Here is a 15,176-nt window from a genome sequence, read left to right on the forward strand (position 1 = left end):
CCCACTCCTTTTGCTATTCCTATTTCATTTCCTTTGGTATGGGACTAATGTTCCAGGTTCTGTTGGGAGACTGCATTGAGCTGAGATGGCAGAAAGAGGGTGGAGGGGAGGAAGGGGCTTATACTGGTAGATGTGAGTTTCTGCCATCAACTCAGTCTTTAATCTGTTGATTATTATGGACCTAGCTAAATCAGGTGGATTTGCTAGACAAATGCCAGATGCTCTGTGTCCTTCCTGCCTCCATATTCTACTCTGTTTTTCCATTTTTTCTTTTTTTCTTGAAAATTAATAGGATTCTGCCCATTGATGATTAAAACATCGCCTGGAGTTTTGGAATGGATCAGATGCGTCAATCAAATGTTACCACATTGCACCCAAAGAGAGGAATGCCATCCAGCTGGGGGTAGGGTCTTTTTTTTCTTTGCCCCCATCAGTGTCTAGAGTTATTGGAAACCTTTCTGTGTTTTTAAATGCAAGAATATTTAATAGAAAGTACTAGTTTTCAAAATTAATTACTTTATTGTGTGAAAAATTGACTGCTTGCTTTTTTTTTATTGGTATGGAGCAATGTTGTGTGTCTTTATATTCAAAATGTTATTAATAATCTTGAGGCTTTGAAGGGCTGTGGTAAAGAAAACATTTCAGTAACTACTTCAAATATTTTGGGAGGGAAATTTTGTGTTTTAAATGAAAAGTAAATATATTCTGATTACTAAGAAAGATGAAAATAATTTAACTTTTTTCAGAAATGTCAAAGTTCAGGTCATTTGTACCAGTTCTAGAAATTAATGTAAAACAGACTAATACCCGTGCATAAACTGTTCCCCTTGCAACAGAGGAAAGGAAGCGAATAGATCAGTAAGAAGCCACATCCCTTTGTGTGCTGCTTACGGGTATGTGGCTACTGTGGCAGCAGGTGTAGCATGAGACTTGGAATGAAATAAAAGGTCAGGGAGAATGTGAATCCGGAGCCTTGCATGGGCTTAAAGCACAGGTTGCAGCCGGAGTGGCAAACTGAAGTGGCTTTTTGGCTCCCTTCCACTTGCTAGTGCACGGCTACCCATTATCTTCTCGCTGGTATGCCACTTGGCTGTTTCAGCAGAGAGGCTGCAGAGACAAAACACTTATCTGGCTCTCAGAAGTGGGATGGACTTTCCAGGTTGGGCATGAGAAGATGTGTGTTAGGGTTTGTGTCCGGAAATAATGCTGTTCCAGTGTTGCTCACTTGAAATCCAAAGCTCCTTATGCTTCACTTTGATTTCCTGTTCTTGTTAAAATTGCTTTTGCTTTAGAAATGAAGGGTCTTAAAGCTGAGGGGTTTGACAGAGCGTGCTGCAGAATGATTCTTTCTCCTCAGCGTGCAAGTTTCCTGAATGAATGATTTTGAAGTAAAGTAATATTTCCCTGCAGAGCCTGCCTCTGTTAAGTCTTTAGACTGTCACAGCAACAGTGAGACTACTAGTGCAATATTAATAATTTATGTGTGTCCCTCATTTTGGACCTTTGTCAGTCATTTCAGCCTCAGCAGGCTGGGAGCGATGAGAAAAGCACATATAAGTTTTGCTGCTGTTTTCTCTGCATATCTTCTCAGGGTAGGCAAAGGATTTTGGTCTCCAGAGAATGTCTATCTGGAACCTTTTAGCAGTGCTAAATTTGCAGAAATAATACCAGAAAATAGCATAATGGTGTCTCATTTCAGCCATCTCTGCATAGGGTTTTACTGCTTTCATTGGACGTCTGCAACAAGTGTGGTTCAGATGTTCGTGAGCTTTGCCTGGTTGCAGTAGGTGAGGGAGAGGTGAACCTTTTATGGGTCCCTTCTGTGGGATGAGCCAAGCCAGGGTTTTGCCGCATGTGTATAATCAGCCCCAAATGTTTCTGTGCTGCTGCAGCTGCACATAGCTTTCTTCAAAACTGGGCTTCGTGTCCTCAATTCTTTCCCTCACCCTCTTCTAAAGGGAGGGAGATGGTCAGGTAGTTTGTGTGTTTCCTGAGTAGGTCTTGCTTGAGGTGAGGAGCAGGAGCAGAAGACTCTGAGCCAAATGAAAATGGGTCTTCAGAAATGAGGCTGATAAGAGGATGTCACAAGAGAATTCAGCTGGTTTAAATACAAAGTGTTAGTGAATTCTGGAGTTAACTGTTGCAGGCTTGTGCTTGGTGTTAGCAATCATCTGAACACCTTCCAGCTTGGCTGTCTGCTAGGTACTTCTCCTTCAAATCCTGTTGGAAGCATGACACTGCGTTTTGGGGAGTTTTGAAGGGCCACTGGTGTAGCAGTGAGCATGAACCTAGTTGATGTGTTTCAGTCAATCTGTGTTCTTGCAGGTGGGTACTGAACAGTTTGAGTCACATTGGTCTACTTCGAGCGGTATTTAGCAAGCAGGTAAGTAGTTTGTGGGAAGTTGAAGAGTTAGCTCCCATCTGTTGCTGGTGGTCCAAAGTGGTTGATTCACTCCAGGCAATGGGGAACCCACAGGTTCTGTGCTCCTGGGTCATGGATGGATAGGACTGTCTAGGAGAGGAGAATGTTCTGCAAAGAATTTAATCTGTATCTCAAGCCTGGAATAGCTTTATTGAGGAAGGACATATTTCTAGAATAATTGTTGGGGGAAAACTAATGTTTCTTTAAAACTGGATTACATTGTTTCAAATTCTGGTTTTGAACATCTTGGCTTGGAAAAAAGTTTGCCTCAAAAATTGCTGCGTGTGGGCAGAAAGATTAACGGATAAGAAGGAACTTGATGTAATTGTTTTGTGTTGCACTCATTAAAAGATCTTTTCATTTGAGACTGAATTTTTTGCCACGGTTTGTACCTTTGCAGTTCAAACATACTCTCCTCCTGGATTCTCTGTTTTGTTGAGTCTCCCTGAGAGCTTGTATGTACAGTTTGAAGAAAACAAGATGTAACTGAGTTAAGATTTCTTGTACTTAAATTTTAATACTTAAATTGCATAGCCAAATGGCTTGGCTGCTGGTGAATGGTTATAGTTCAGAAAGAAGCTAAGATGCCTTGTTGGACTTCAGATGTCTTGGTTGCAGCAATGAGAATTTTTTTTTCTTTTTTTTTTTTTTTTTTTTTTTGACTGATAAGGGGCTAGAGCCTTGCTCCTGGCTCTGCACTTGAGTGCTTTGTCTAATTTGTCTTGTTTGCGTTTGTAACAAAAGACTTTTTGCAAAGCAGCACTGATTTCTTCTGCAAAACAGAGAGAATTGGGAAGCTGACTTGGAAGACTCTATTTCCTTCCCCCACCCCTCTTTACGAGAAGTACTTTAAATAGGGAGCTGTTCAGCAGGTTGCAACCAGAATTCTATAATAAGATCTCTGTTCGCTCTCCCTACTTTTTCACATGCAAAGTTGTGGCTGTAATTTTATGACAGCTGCCCTCTTGGCTGACATGCAGCAGATTGAACTGGGGATCTCCAGAGCTAAAAGTGTGAGCTGCTACTCTGTGAGCTAAAGCTCTATAGCTGGAGGCTGTAATGATCTATATCCTTCATGACTGAGTGTAGAAGGGAGCTGCAAAAAGCACTTGCTGAGTTATGGTGCGTACAGGGTACTCACTGTGTACATGGTTCCTTCCCGGGTGTACTGGAAGCTTTCTTTGAGTGGTTTGTGATAATCATACAAACTGTTGTCAACTCATGGGTGCTTTAAAATGACACTCCATTTTGAAGCCTTTCTACCTTAAATAAAATAACTTTACTAGCCTGTTACTCAGGCACAGACGTTTGTTGCTGTATGTGTACGTTGCGCTGAGCATGAGGGACCCTGATGTTACTGAGGTCCTTCAACTCTAATGCAATGTAAGTAATCGTTAACAATACTAAGTGCAATATGAAAAATTCTACAGCACCAGTGATGTTCAGAAAAATGTGCCTTTATGCTTTGTCATTACAATAGGTTTTTTGTAGATGGCACCGTGGGAGCTTTGTAAAAGCGAAGGAAGGAGAAGCTGAAATTGGAATCTCTCCTGTTTCCTAAGGACCAGGAAAACCTGAGCAGTGCCAAAGTTTGTGAGGCTGAGGAAAAATTAAGGGAAGCAGAACCATATGGAGCTTCATGAGTAGTGTCAGCCGTGGGTAGCTTCTGCAACCAGTGTTGTTGGAGAGGGGGAGGTGTGTTATAAGTTGAGACATTAATTTTGAACTTTGTGATGTTCTTAACACCTCCTTCCCCCCACTCCATCCCCAAACAAAAACCAAACCAAAAAAACCCACCAAAAAGGGAGATAGGTGTCTGCTAGCTTTAAATGGGGCAAAATATGCGTTCCAGTCGATCTGCACAGTTCAAAACCAAGCTGATCTTTCCCCCATTCAAAAAATATAAAAAGGAAATGTTTAAGGGAGGCAACTAAACATTAAATAAAGTCAAAACTGAGACAGGCCTTCAGATCTAAAACACTAAGTTAGTACTAGCCCAGCGTGTCAGAAACTTAAACTTGATACCAGATACATTACTAGGAGTGAGATTCTCTGCTGTAAATTAAGATATTTTCTATATGTGTTAGTTCATGTCCAATTACACACTTCTGACCATGCTAAATCATGGTTTAGTTAACGCCCTCCACCCTAGTTGCATCCTCCACTGCCTTTCTTTGCATGAATTCATGCACACAGGGTTAGTATAAAGATACCTATAGCATGGCTTAAGAAATTCCTATTTCCTCACCTCCCACCTCACATTCTGTATTGTACCACCACTGTCATCCCATTGGTTGTGCAGATGCAACCATTGGTAGGACCGTGGTGTGAAATACATCAGTGACCTGATATGGCTGAAAAGCCCCAACCCTCCAAATATGTGAAGCAACCCAGGCTACAGTGATCTAGTCCACGGTGCTGCCTTGCAAGCAGCAGTGTTGGCAGAACTGGAGAGGGGATATCGCAGGAGTGGTGGAGGGAATTTCTTAAGTTGGTGTTACTCCTGAAAGAAGCGTCATGTGGGACTGGCCCCATCAGGCCATCTCACCAGTCCTGGGGCTCAATTCTCTACTGCCAGCCCGTCACTCCTTACAGAGACAGCGGGATGAGGCTTCCCTGCTTCCCATGGGAGCCTGTTCCACAGCTTAATAGACTTCACTGTCAGGAAACATTTCTTGATTATGCTTTAATCATGGGTGTCAAACTCCTGGTCCCTGGGATGACCTTAGCCTGCATCAATACAAGTGCCTTCCTTGCACGTGGTGCCTAGAGCCTGCCACCCCGCCTCCCCCTTCTCCTCTGGCATTTATTGCAGGCCTGTTTCAGCTGCAGGCTGATGTACCTTGGCTCAAACTCCACTGTCCTTAGCGAGGCTGTTGCAGAAGTACGGAGCTGGGAGTCCACATCAAGGGCCTGAGTTGTGATCTGAGATGGGCTAGTCACTTGGAGTAGGTTTTCAAGAATCCAGGCTGCTGGCAAGTGAGCAGACACAAGCTGAAGCAGCATTTGTGTGCATCTCTACCTTGGATAGAGCCAAGTCCAAGGAATCTGTTACAGCACAGCTATCCCCTGGCCTAATTATGTTGCTGTCAAACTTGGTTGTGCAGGTAAGACTACAGTATATTCCTGCAATCAGTTTAAGCAGGGCTCTCAATTTCTTTTACATGACAGAGTTTGTGCCACCTATGTTGAAACAGCTAGGAAGAGCAACCCAGCCAAGCTGTTCGTCTGCAAGGCTGTGGAAATACCAACCACGAGGCTCTGCGGTGAAACTCTGCGTGCACTGTATCAGTTTGGCAGACGTGGGCAAAGAGCCTGCCCTGCTATCTCTTCAAGGGATGGCCCTCTCCCATGGCTGATGGCAGTTATTGCCAGGTTGTGGTGGCTGGCTGTGAGAGGATGGATGGGTTTCCTGGCGAGAAGAATGTGCACCCACTGTGTCACAGCCCTGGTATGCAGTATAATCTGGTTGCACTAGAAGACTTTTTTTTTTTTCCCCTCTAGCACATAGCTGTTGTTTTGCACATGTGGACTTCATGTAAGCATTTGCTGCCTTCCAGATCTCTTCTCTTTGTTGTCCCTTGCTGAACCACCTCAGTTCCTTGTATCCCCTTTCCGAGGTAGGATGAGTAGAGCAGGTTTCAGTGCTGCAAGAGGTGAATATATCTTTGACTTATATCATTATGAAATCAGTGCTAACTTCTGGTCTGTTCCTGGTATGGTCAGATATCTTGCTCACTCTCCTGTCTGCTTCTGTGATACTGGTAGACCTCTATGTGATGTCCTTTTAAAGAATGGATGTAATTACTCCAGAACTGGAGGGTGTATGAACTGTTTAGATAATGACCCATTAAACTGTTCACAACCGGAATGGTTGTGATACCAGAGATCTGAAGTAGCTTCCTTACTGTTTCTCCTGATCCCCTCCTCTGCACCCAGGGTGGACCCTTCTGCATCCCCATCCTGCCTCTGTGTCATCCAGTTCATGTCCCAGCTCCCTTCTGCTCATCACCGCTCTGCCAGGGAGTTATTTCTGTAGTGTCCCTGCACCGTTCCTGCTCTTCACCTGCTGTGAGTTCTCATCCTCCTCCTTGCTCCTCAGAGGTCCTTGTCCACCTTTCATCGGTGCTTTACCATCGTCAGCTCTTCTGCATAGCTCTGTCTTTGTTGACTGTACTGCCTGCTTCACAAGGGAGAGCTTTTTGCTTTCCCCCATTCCCATGGGAGAAATAAAACTTAGTCTCATCTAGAGGTGCATAAAACATGGCTACACTGTCACCAGATTTTTCGTTTTTTATGTTCTGTTTGGCTCGGGAAAAAATCTCTTTCCAGTTAGCCATGCATGAAGTATCCCTTTTCCCATATCTTTGTTTTCATGGGGTTTGCATGCAGCATCTTGGTCTCCTGGGGCTAAGTGCTATGCCTGTTGAATCCGAGGATGTAGTTTTATGAGCGTTGTTTTCAGCAGCCCCTGCTGCTGCTGCTCTTGAGCTGCTTGTTCAGCTGTGCCAGTGCAGCTCAACGTACTGCTGTACACTGAACTGGATCAGGGAATCGATCTGGATTAAAGTAGCCAGGGTGGAGAGGAAAGCTGCTTAACCCAGTAATTTGTCCAAAGAAATACTTGAGAAACTACAGTTTAAGGGCACTTTGACTTGATGGCACTTTGACTTGATAGCCCTTTGACTAACAACCCCCTTGTACAGAAATGTCTTGTTTAAATGTTGAGTTGCTGCCTCCCACCCTTCAAATCCTTCTCCCACACTAGTAACGCTAGTGGCCACCTGCTTCAGGCTTAGAGCAGCTGCTGCAGGTTAAGATGCACTGTGCAGCCGCTCTGGGAAGTGTGGGCCACGGTACCATTTGGAAGGGTTAAGAACCCCCTGGAGTAAAAATGGGTGTGTCTCAAAGAGTGTGCAAAATCATCCTCATTGTGCAACATCTTAGAAAAAGCTTCTTGCTTATCTTAATTGCTGGTCTGGTTCTACCCTGAGCCTTATTAATGTTCCAGGACGTTGCTATGTCACTTAAGTTTCTGCGAAATATAGCATACCTCTGGATGCTGCCTTGAAACTTTGAAAATGCCTGCCCCTGCCCCACTCTGCGGGACATGTTTAACCTGCCCTATCCCTCCCGAACCGCGTGAGCAGGGCCCTGTCTGATGGCTCTGCTCCTGCTCTTCCATTTGGCTTTCACACACCCTTCCCTGCCTTATCCATTTGTGTGCTCCCAACTTCATGCTGTCCTGGGTTTAATTTTTGTTTAAGATCTTCGTTCCTTTAATGACAGCAGGAACCGAAGGCTGTTCTCTGTGGGGGCTGTGGTGTGCGGCTGTGCTTGAGGTAATGAGACTTGATGAAAACCTCTTGTTACTGTGGCAAGATTTCTTCCTTCTCTGTGTTTAAGAAAAGGGGAGGGGGGGAGAAAAGAAAAAGTGACAGACCCTGCTGGGTATGTTAATATATTTTTAATGGCTTGCATGTGGCTAGCTGAAGACTTATTTGTCCAGCCTGTGAGAAAAGTGGAGCAGCGTGTTATTCTTGTGCACCTTTGACTGAGCTTAGCCAGGAGTTGAAATGGGAGAGAGGGAGGGTTGGGGGAAAATTTCACAGAAATCCTGATGATACAAATGAAATCTGCTAGAGAGGGAGGGGGGTTGGCAGGGAGAGGAAGAAGATTGGATCCCAGATACCTCCTCCCCCTCCCCAAATCTTCCTCTTTTTCTGGAATATTCCACCGTCTGCGATCATCAAGAGAGCTACTGTCTCAGACTGGTATTTCTACCAGTGGTGAGGGGAGAGATTTTTCTGAAATAATTGCTGTATTTCTGACGAGAAACAAAAGGGTTTGCACTACGGTGGCGAGCTGGGGAGGGAGCTGGTGGGGTTGCAGAGGGAGGTGGGGGGGGGGGGGGTGCCTGGCATTTTCCCCTTCCAGCCTTAGCGTGCTAGTTAAGCTGCAGGCAGGATAAGGCTGGTGCTCCAAGCCACCTCCCCGGGGCGATGGGGGTTTTTGCTGCTTTCATGTTCCAAATGCATGCAGAGCACTGCTGGGGCTGGGGGGCAGCTGGGCTCGGGCAGCTGTGGGTCCTGGGGGTCAGGAGCCTGGTGGCCAGGGCTGTGGTGCAGGGCGGTGGGTTGGAGCAGAGGTGTGCTCGATGGAGCTGCTAGAAGGAACACACACAAGGAGAGTGAGAGCAGCTGGCGAAGAATTAACGCTGCATAGCTCTGGTGAGAGGAGGAGATAGCAAGCAGTGAGGAGCCCTGGCGCTGGTGTGTGCTGATTAGATAGAACAGAGGGGAGAGGATGGCCCTGGTGACACATTGATGGGTAGGCTGGAAGGGTTTATGGTATGGACGGGTATGATGGACTGAGCCCACCCCCAGCTGGCTCCCGATGCAGGAGAGTTGGGGAGCAGTGGCATCTCTCTTCCATCCTTGCACTCTCATTCTTACAAAATCGCAGTTGAGGGCGATGTGACCCTGGGGCAGGAAGGACAGAAAATCAGGTAGACACTAAAACAGCGTGTTCCCTGGAGGCAGCAACTTGTTGTTCCTCAGGAAACAGCTACTGTGCCAGCTCTGTAGTTCCCCTGTATTCAGTGACAAGCTCAGCTCTCTATGTCCACTCACAGGAGGTCTGTCCACTCGATGGTGAGCCTGCGTGGTTTGGGGAGCCTCCTCCAAGTGAGGAAGACAGTGCATGAGAGGCATCTTCTTGTCAAGGCCGTAAAGGCATGCCAGCATCTCCTGAGGCAGGTGCACGGCTGGGGTCACTGTTGGGAGGAGGTTGGGAAGTTGTTTTCTTGAGTCCCTGCCCAGTCCTGGAGTAGCGTGCGTCAGAGTTGCCAGTAGCCCTCGCCTGGCTTCTTCTTTCTGTCAAGTGACTGTGGTGCTGCAAGACATCCTGCTGCAGATGAATGCCCCTTCTGCGTGGCAACATCTCTGGCTGTTCCTGAGGCAGAATCCCAGCAGGGTCAAAGCTGTATTTCTGTCTCTTTTTTGGGAAAATTAAAAGTTTGACTGTATTTAATTTTGGAGCTGAGGAATGGTGCTAGCCTGGCAACTCTAGGGGCATCCTTTGTAGCCTGCCTCTGCCAATGTACCAGATTGCTGACTCCCAGCCAAACTGTCCCCTCTGATTTTTAAGTAGCACAAAAACAGTTTTTGGGAGATTTCTCTGAGGATACTGTAAGTTTCTTTGCGTGACAGAAGACTGGAAGCATGTATGGTGAGTTACTGATATCTAACTGAAAGGACAGCAACTTGTTAGCCTGCACTGACCAGATGGCTTGGCTGATCTGACCATACCCTTATTTAGATTTAAATTAATTTTCAGCTGATTTAGTAAAAATCGGTTTAGTAGGGAAGCAGGCAAATCAGGGATACATTTGTGTTCTGTATAAATCTGTCCACACAGGGGTTTAATGCCATTTTACCTGTCTGCTTAAAGTGCTTCAGCTTGCCTCTCCTGTGTGTCCCTGTGCAGGCAAGCCTTAGTTTTCGGTGTGCATCCACTGCTTTCTTAACCCAGTTTTCCAGCTGGGCTGAAGTTGCTGACGGCATCATGAGTTATCCAAGAGCATGAGTGAATGTGAATTGGCACAAAATCAAAACCAGAGACCCACCAGGCTCCCAGTCCTGTAAATTCTGGGTTGTTGAAGCCCTACTTTACTTGAGTAGCCAACAATAACAGTCAGCTAGTGCAGTCATATAGTATTATTCTTACTCAGGCCTCTTCCACTGATAGTATGCTTATAACTCAATTGTAAGGTTTTTGTTTGTCTCCTTAAGCATGCTTTCTAGTGTCGTGTCCAGATTAGTTTTAAAGATGACCCAAAGGGAATGTTTGTTTTACACTGGGCTTGTACCAATTTATCTCCCCCCTCCACTGTGCCATGATAGATTTAAAAAATGGTACTGTCATCAAGCCTGATGGCTACAATAAAGAGTGATGCGTGCTCTGTGTTTTAATTTTGGGGGGGGGGGCTTAGAGAACTGCTGCTAAGGTGTAAGGGATGTTTCTGTGAGCTCTAATACTTTAATTGTAGGTAAGAGACTTCTGAGTCTGCTGGCTGTCTTCAGCTTAAAACAACTGAATAAATACAAATCTTGGTATAGGCAGTAGCAAAAGCAAGTGAAGACCAACCAGACTTTGATGTGGGCTGGGTAAAATCCCATTCCCTTTTAACATCACAGCTTCCAGTTTCTCACTGTTTTAAGAGGACATCGTTTTCTTGGTCCACTGATTGCCACAGTCTTTCCGCCTAGAAAAAGCTTTCATTGCTAGATGGGGGAGGTAAAGGAAATAGCCAGAATTTTTGTCTTGATGTTCTTTATGTAGCATGTTTTTAAAAATAAAATAAAATCCCCAAACTAAACCAAAAAACAAACCACAGCCACACGCACCTGTCTATTTTTAATTTTAAAGGTATTTTAAGACCATCTCTAGCAATCTCATGCCACAAGCCACTTGCTGTACCATCCCCTCTGCTAAGATATATTGCCATAGCCCTGCTTTTCTGTAAGCACAAGGCTGTGTAACGTGGTTTTCTTGCTTTCTAGTTGTTTACTAAGGCAGAGCTGAAGACACTGATTTGATTTCATAAAAGGAAGCCATTGGGAAGGGTCTTGGAAGACCATGGAGTATCTTGCTGATGTTACATGCAGGTAAAAAGTAGGCATGTTGTTTCTGGGAGGGGAAAGGAGTCTCCTGACTGTGGTGTTTAATTCCCTTATGCAGGAAGGGAAGCACACAAGGCTGGGGGAAGGCAGCTGACATGGGTGCCCATCAGAGTCCAGTGAGGGTGTCCCAGTGGAGTGGCAGTGAGGTTTGTTCGTTAATTTAATAATCCTTCACTCCAAGCTTGCCCCTGCACCTCTTCTCTCACTCCTGTTAGCCCTTCCCCCTCCTTGGGAATCTGCAGTCCCGTTGTGGGGAGTAGGGAATTGCAGCCTGTGAACTGCACCCAGCAGCTCGTGGTGGCAGTTGCTGCTGCTGCTAAATCAGCCAGCTGAGCACCTGCTGTCTCCCTGCCAGGGGAACTGAGCAGCCAGCTATTTATTGTTAAAGTGACATTGTCAAAATAAAAATCCTATTTTAAGCAGGGTCTTCCTTGCATTCCTGAATAATGCGCTGGACTGTTAAACTAAATGAAATTTGAGAAATCACATTGGTCTCCCATTTGTAGCCAGAGGGGATGGCCTCGAGCATCAGGTATGAATTACCTACACGCCCTGCAACCACAGCTTTGAATCCCAGCAGGCCTGACTTAGCCCTGTGTGCTGAGGTCGATAAATTGACTTCCATGCAGCTTATTATGTGGGGCTCTTTCAGATGTGACCTTATTAAAACCTGGAGTCCTCTCTGGATGTTAACAATCCCGTGGCTGTTTCCCTAAGTATAGGAGAGTGTGTTGCTGCAGTGTCCTTGACAAAATCTCATCCTTCCCCAAAATTTCTGCTGAGAGGGGCACATGCCAGTTGTTCACTGAGCCTCAGACATGACTGTAGCATGTTGCTGAGTGAACGGGTTCTTCTCTGAGGGGTATCAAAAGCAGGTATTGGTCTCAGGCTAGTGTAAGGGCTAAGGCTACTAGCAGGGAGGCTCGTCCCTGAATGGGTAGTTGCGTACTACACTTGATTACATTGTATTGTTGGTGAGATTCCTGTTTTTCATTTAAAAAAAAAAAAAAATCCCAGCTCTATCTAGCCAGCTGTTGCATCGTTTCATAACCTCAGACTGCTTCCTTCCCTCCTCCTGACCTATCAGTTCATTTTTGTAGTGCCCTCAGAGCCGCCGCCTCCTCTGTCTCCTCTTGAACTTCCTACCCCCGTTCTTCATATGCTTGGCCACAAGTCAAGATCGAAACGTCTGTATGCTCAGATGGGAGTTTAAAACTGCTGTGAGATATTTAATATGTGGAAGACAAAACTGACTTGCTACAGACATGCGGGAAAGAGAAGGGAGTGACCCAGCATCCTAGGCTGAGGCTCGAGCTAGCGCCTGCTCTTTTCTCCCCTGCCTCCCAGCCTCCTGAGAAAGTTGGAGGTTTCTGCCAGTGTCACATCTCTGCTCCCACTTATCTTCCAGCCCTCTTTTTCCTGGCCATTTTCATCCTTGCTCAGAGCATCTTGGGTTGCACAGAAATAGAGAACGGGCTTTTGTACCTGACTCGAGCTCTTTTGTCGGGAGGGAGAGAGGAGCACTGTGGTTAGGGCACTGTCTCTGGCTTTGGTTCCCCTGTTCAGATGCTCTGCTGTCTGCAAAATGGGGCTGTTGCAGCCCACAGAGCTGGAGGATGTGCATGCTTACAGGCTGCAAAGCACTCGACAGCAGGAGAGGGGAAGGCTGGGGATCGACAGCTGCAGAGCTGCCCCTGCCCTGTGGTAGCAAAGTGGAATGGCACCTTGGGCTTTGCTGGGAAACAGAGGGCGAGAGCTAATAAATGATCAGTTTCTAATCTTGTGTGTTGGGGGAAATGCTGAGCAGCAGCAGCAGAAGTGCTGGAGCCGCTGATCTACAGATTGCTGTGGCTTGGCTTAGTCTTGTTTCACATTATAATGATTTTCTACGAGCTTGTGTATGTGTGTGTTAATGAAGGCTTTGGTTCAGTACAAGCTGTTATTACTGGACCACGATTTTTTGGTCTCTTTCACAAGCAAGTGAATTTTCCCAACATCCTGCTTCTCAGTATGCACATGCATGCACATGTGTGTGCACTTGGGGATCTTTCAGGATGGAAAGTGCGGTGGAAATGTAAAATACTATAATTATGTGCAGCGTTCATTTCTATTTTTGCTCTGCCGTCAGCTTGGCAAGTGGAACTCTGTGTCTGGGCAGTCTCATATCTGATCTGATCTATTTGTCTGTGCTTTTTTGCATTGTGGTTTACAGCCCTGCAATTGAAACCTTCAAGATTACTTAAAGATGGAATGAGAGAGTGTGCTTCCATTGAGCTTTGTAAAGGCCATTTCTTCTAGTGCAAAATAATGGGCCTAAATGACTTGACAGTGCTCCTTTTAAATCCACCACTTGGTTCCTGAGGGGGCGGGGGCGAGGAGGTAATGTATAGGTCTTACAGGAATAAAGCCAGTGTTTTGTGCTCCCCTGCGGCTCTGCAGCAGTAGCTCACTGACTGACCCTATTAGCAGAGCTGTGCTGTCATCACAGGCGAGTCCAGTGTGCGGACGGGGAACTGAACTAAACAAATAGCGTGAAGTTAGGGGATGCGGTGAGGCTGCGGCAGTGACTGCCAAATGGGGAAAAAATTAAATGCTGGTGGGGAGGAAGGGATATTCCCTTATAGCTCAGTGTTAATATCTGAGAATTCCCTTCTCTCCAGTTTCTTTTGAAGGAGCAGCCATAGGAATGACACGTCTGAGGAGTTCCAGTGTGGGCAATACCACACAGCGCTGTAGAAAGGCAGGTGGGGGATACCAGAGGGGTGCGTTTCTCTCTGAGCCGCTCCTGAGCCTGTGCACTAGTATCACTCTTGGAGAAGCTGGAACTACTGCTGGAACCTCTTATGGGTGAGAGGTAGAGCCAAGGCCTCAATCAATCGATTCTTAAAGATCCCACCGCACTTTTCACGAGATGAGGGGACAATAACCTCAGTGTCCTGGCCAGATTCCAGTTCATTACTTTCTGCCCGTCTAAAATTTCCCCTTCCCCTCCCCCTGCCGTTTATCCTGGAGAAGTTATCATTCGCTTCCTCTCCTAATGACTCACGGGTAATGCTGCTGGCACACAACTGATGCTTTATTTCATCCTGGTGATGAGGGAATGATCCCTGTGATTTGGGGTCTTTGGGCTGAAAGAGGTGCTATGGAAACACAAAGATGTTTGGAGTATACACATATATACAAAAGCGCTGTCGATTACTGTTCCCTTCAGCTGCTGTTTCGGAACAGGTAAACAGGTTTTCCAGCTGCATCTTCCAGCTAAATCCAAATCATAAATGCGCGTGTGTGTCTTCAGTGTGTGTGTCTTCAGTGTGTGTGTGTGCGCGCGCAAGCCTGTCTCTTCCCCCCCTTCCGTCTTGGAACAAGAAGAATGTGTCAAGCCCTCTGGCTGCAATCCAGGACTCTCCGTGGAACTATAAATCGACCCGTCAGGGAGGGGGAAAGAGATTAACGTTGGCCGTCTTCATTAGTGAGTCCCCAGAGGAAACTGGGTCTGCCATGAGCCGTGAATGAGACCAGCTGAGAGAGGAGGGGGAGAGTTTGCGGTTTTTATCACTGCCTCCAGAGACCCTGGAGGAGTGGAGGAAAAGAGTGTGATAGGGATGGGAGGATGTAAAATGAAGGAAGCCAGAGCTTTCCAGCACATCGCTCGCTCCCTCATTGGAGGGCAGGTAGCTGGTTGCTGCTCCTCCGCACCAATCCCTGACCTGTGAGCCCATGTGTGTGGCTGGAGTACTTGGCATGCTAATTGGGAGCAGAGAGGAGCGAGCCCAGTGGCAGTGCAATGCCCTGCCATGCTAAACAAGTGCTGGTAATTGCATTCAAGGTACTTTCATTATGTCAGATTTTTCACAGAACCAGAAAAGTGCATTTATCACGAGTGGCATAATTCTTCGTGGGCATTGCTCAGGGTGTGTGTGTGCTTAATTCCCTGCCCCCCTCTCCCTCCCAGAAAGATGAAAGTAATTCTTGCCTCTTTTTTCATTCTCACTTGCACACTGATTTTTACAAATAGCTTCTTTGAGCTTCAAACAACAATCTCTTTCTTCCTTGCTCTGTTTATTGTATAT

At 46.1% G+C, this 15,176-nt stretch overlaps 1 protein-coding gene across 2 annotated transcripts in view; it reads left to right on the forward strand.

Moving 5' to 3' along the window:
• TCF20 (transcription factor 20) overlaps positions 1 to 15,176 on the forward strand; it is a 132,006-nt gene that overhangs the window by 12,700 nt on the left and 104,130 nt on the right. Inside the window, exon 2 of one of the 2 annotated variants that reach the window (XM_030041543.2) lies at positions 293 to 403. The exons of the other annotated variant lie outside the window; for it this stretch is intronic. The gene's annotated coding sequence lies outside the window, so the exon portion shown is untranslated. The remainder of the gene's footprint in view (positions 1 to 292; positions 404 to 15,176) is intronic. 2 annotated transcript variants of the gene reach the window in all.

This window comes from Aquila chrysaetos, chromosome 17, assembly GCF_900496995.4.
Source record: "Aquila chrysaetos chrysaetos chromosome 17, bAquChr1.4, whole genome shotgun sequence".
NCBI lineage: Eukaryota > Metazoa > Chordata > Aves > Accipitriformes > Accipitridae > Aquila > Aquila chrysaetos.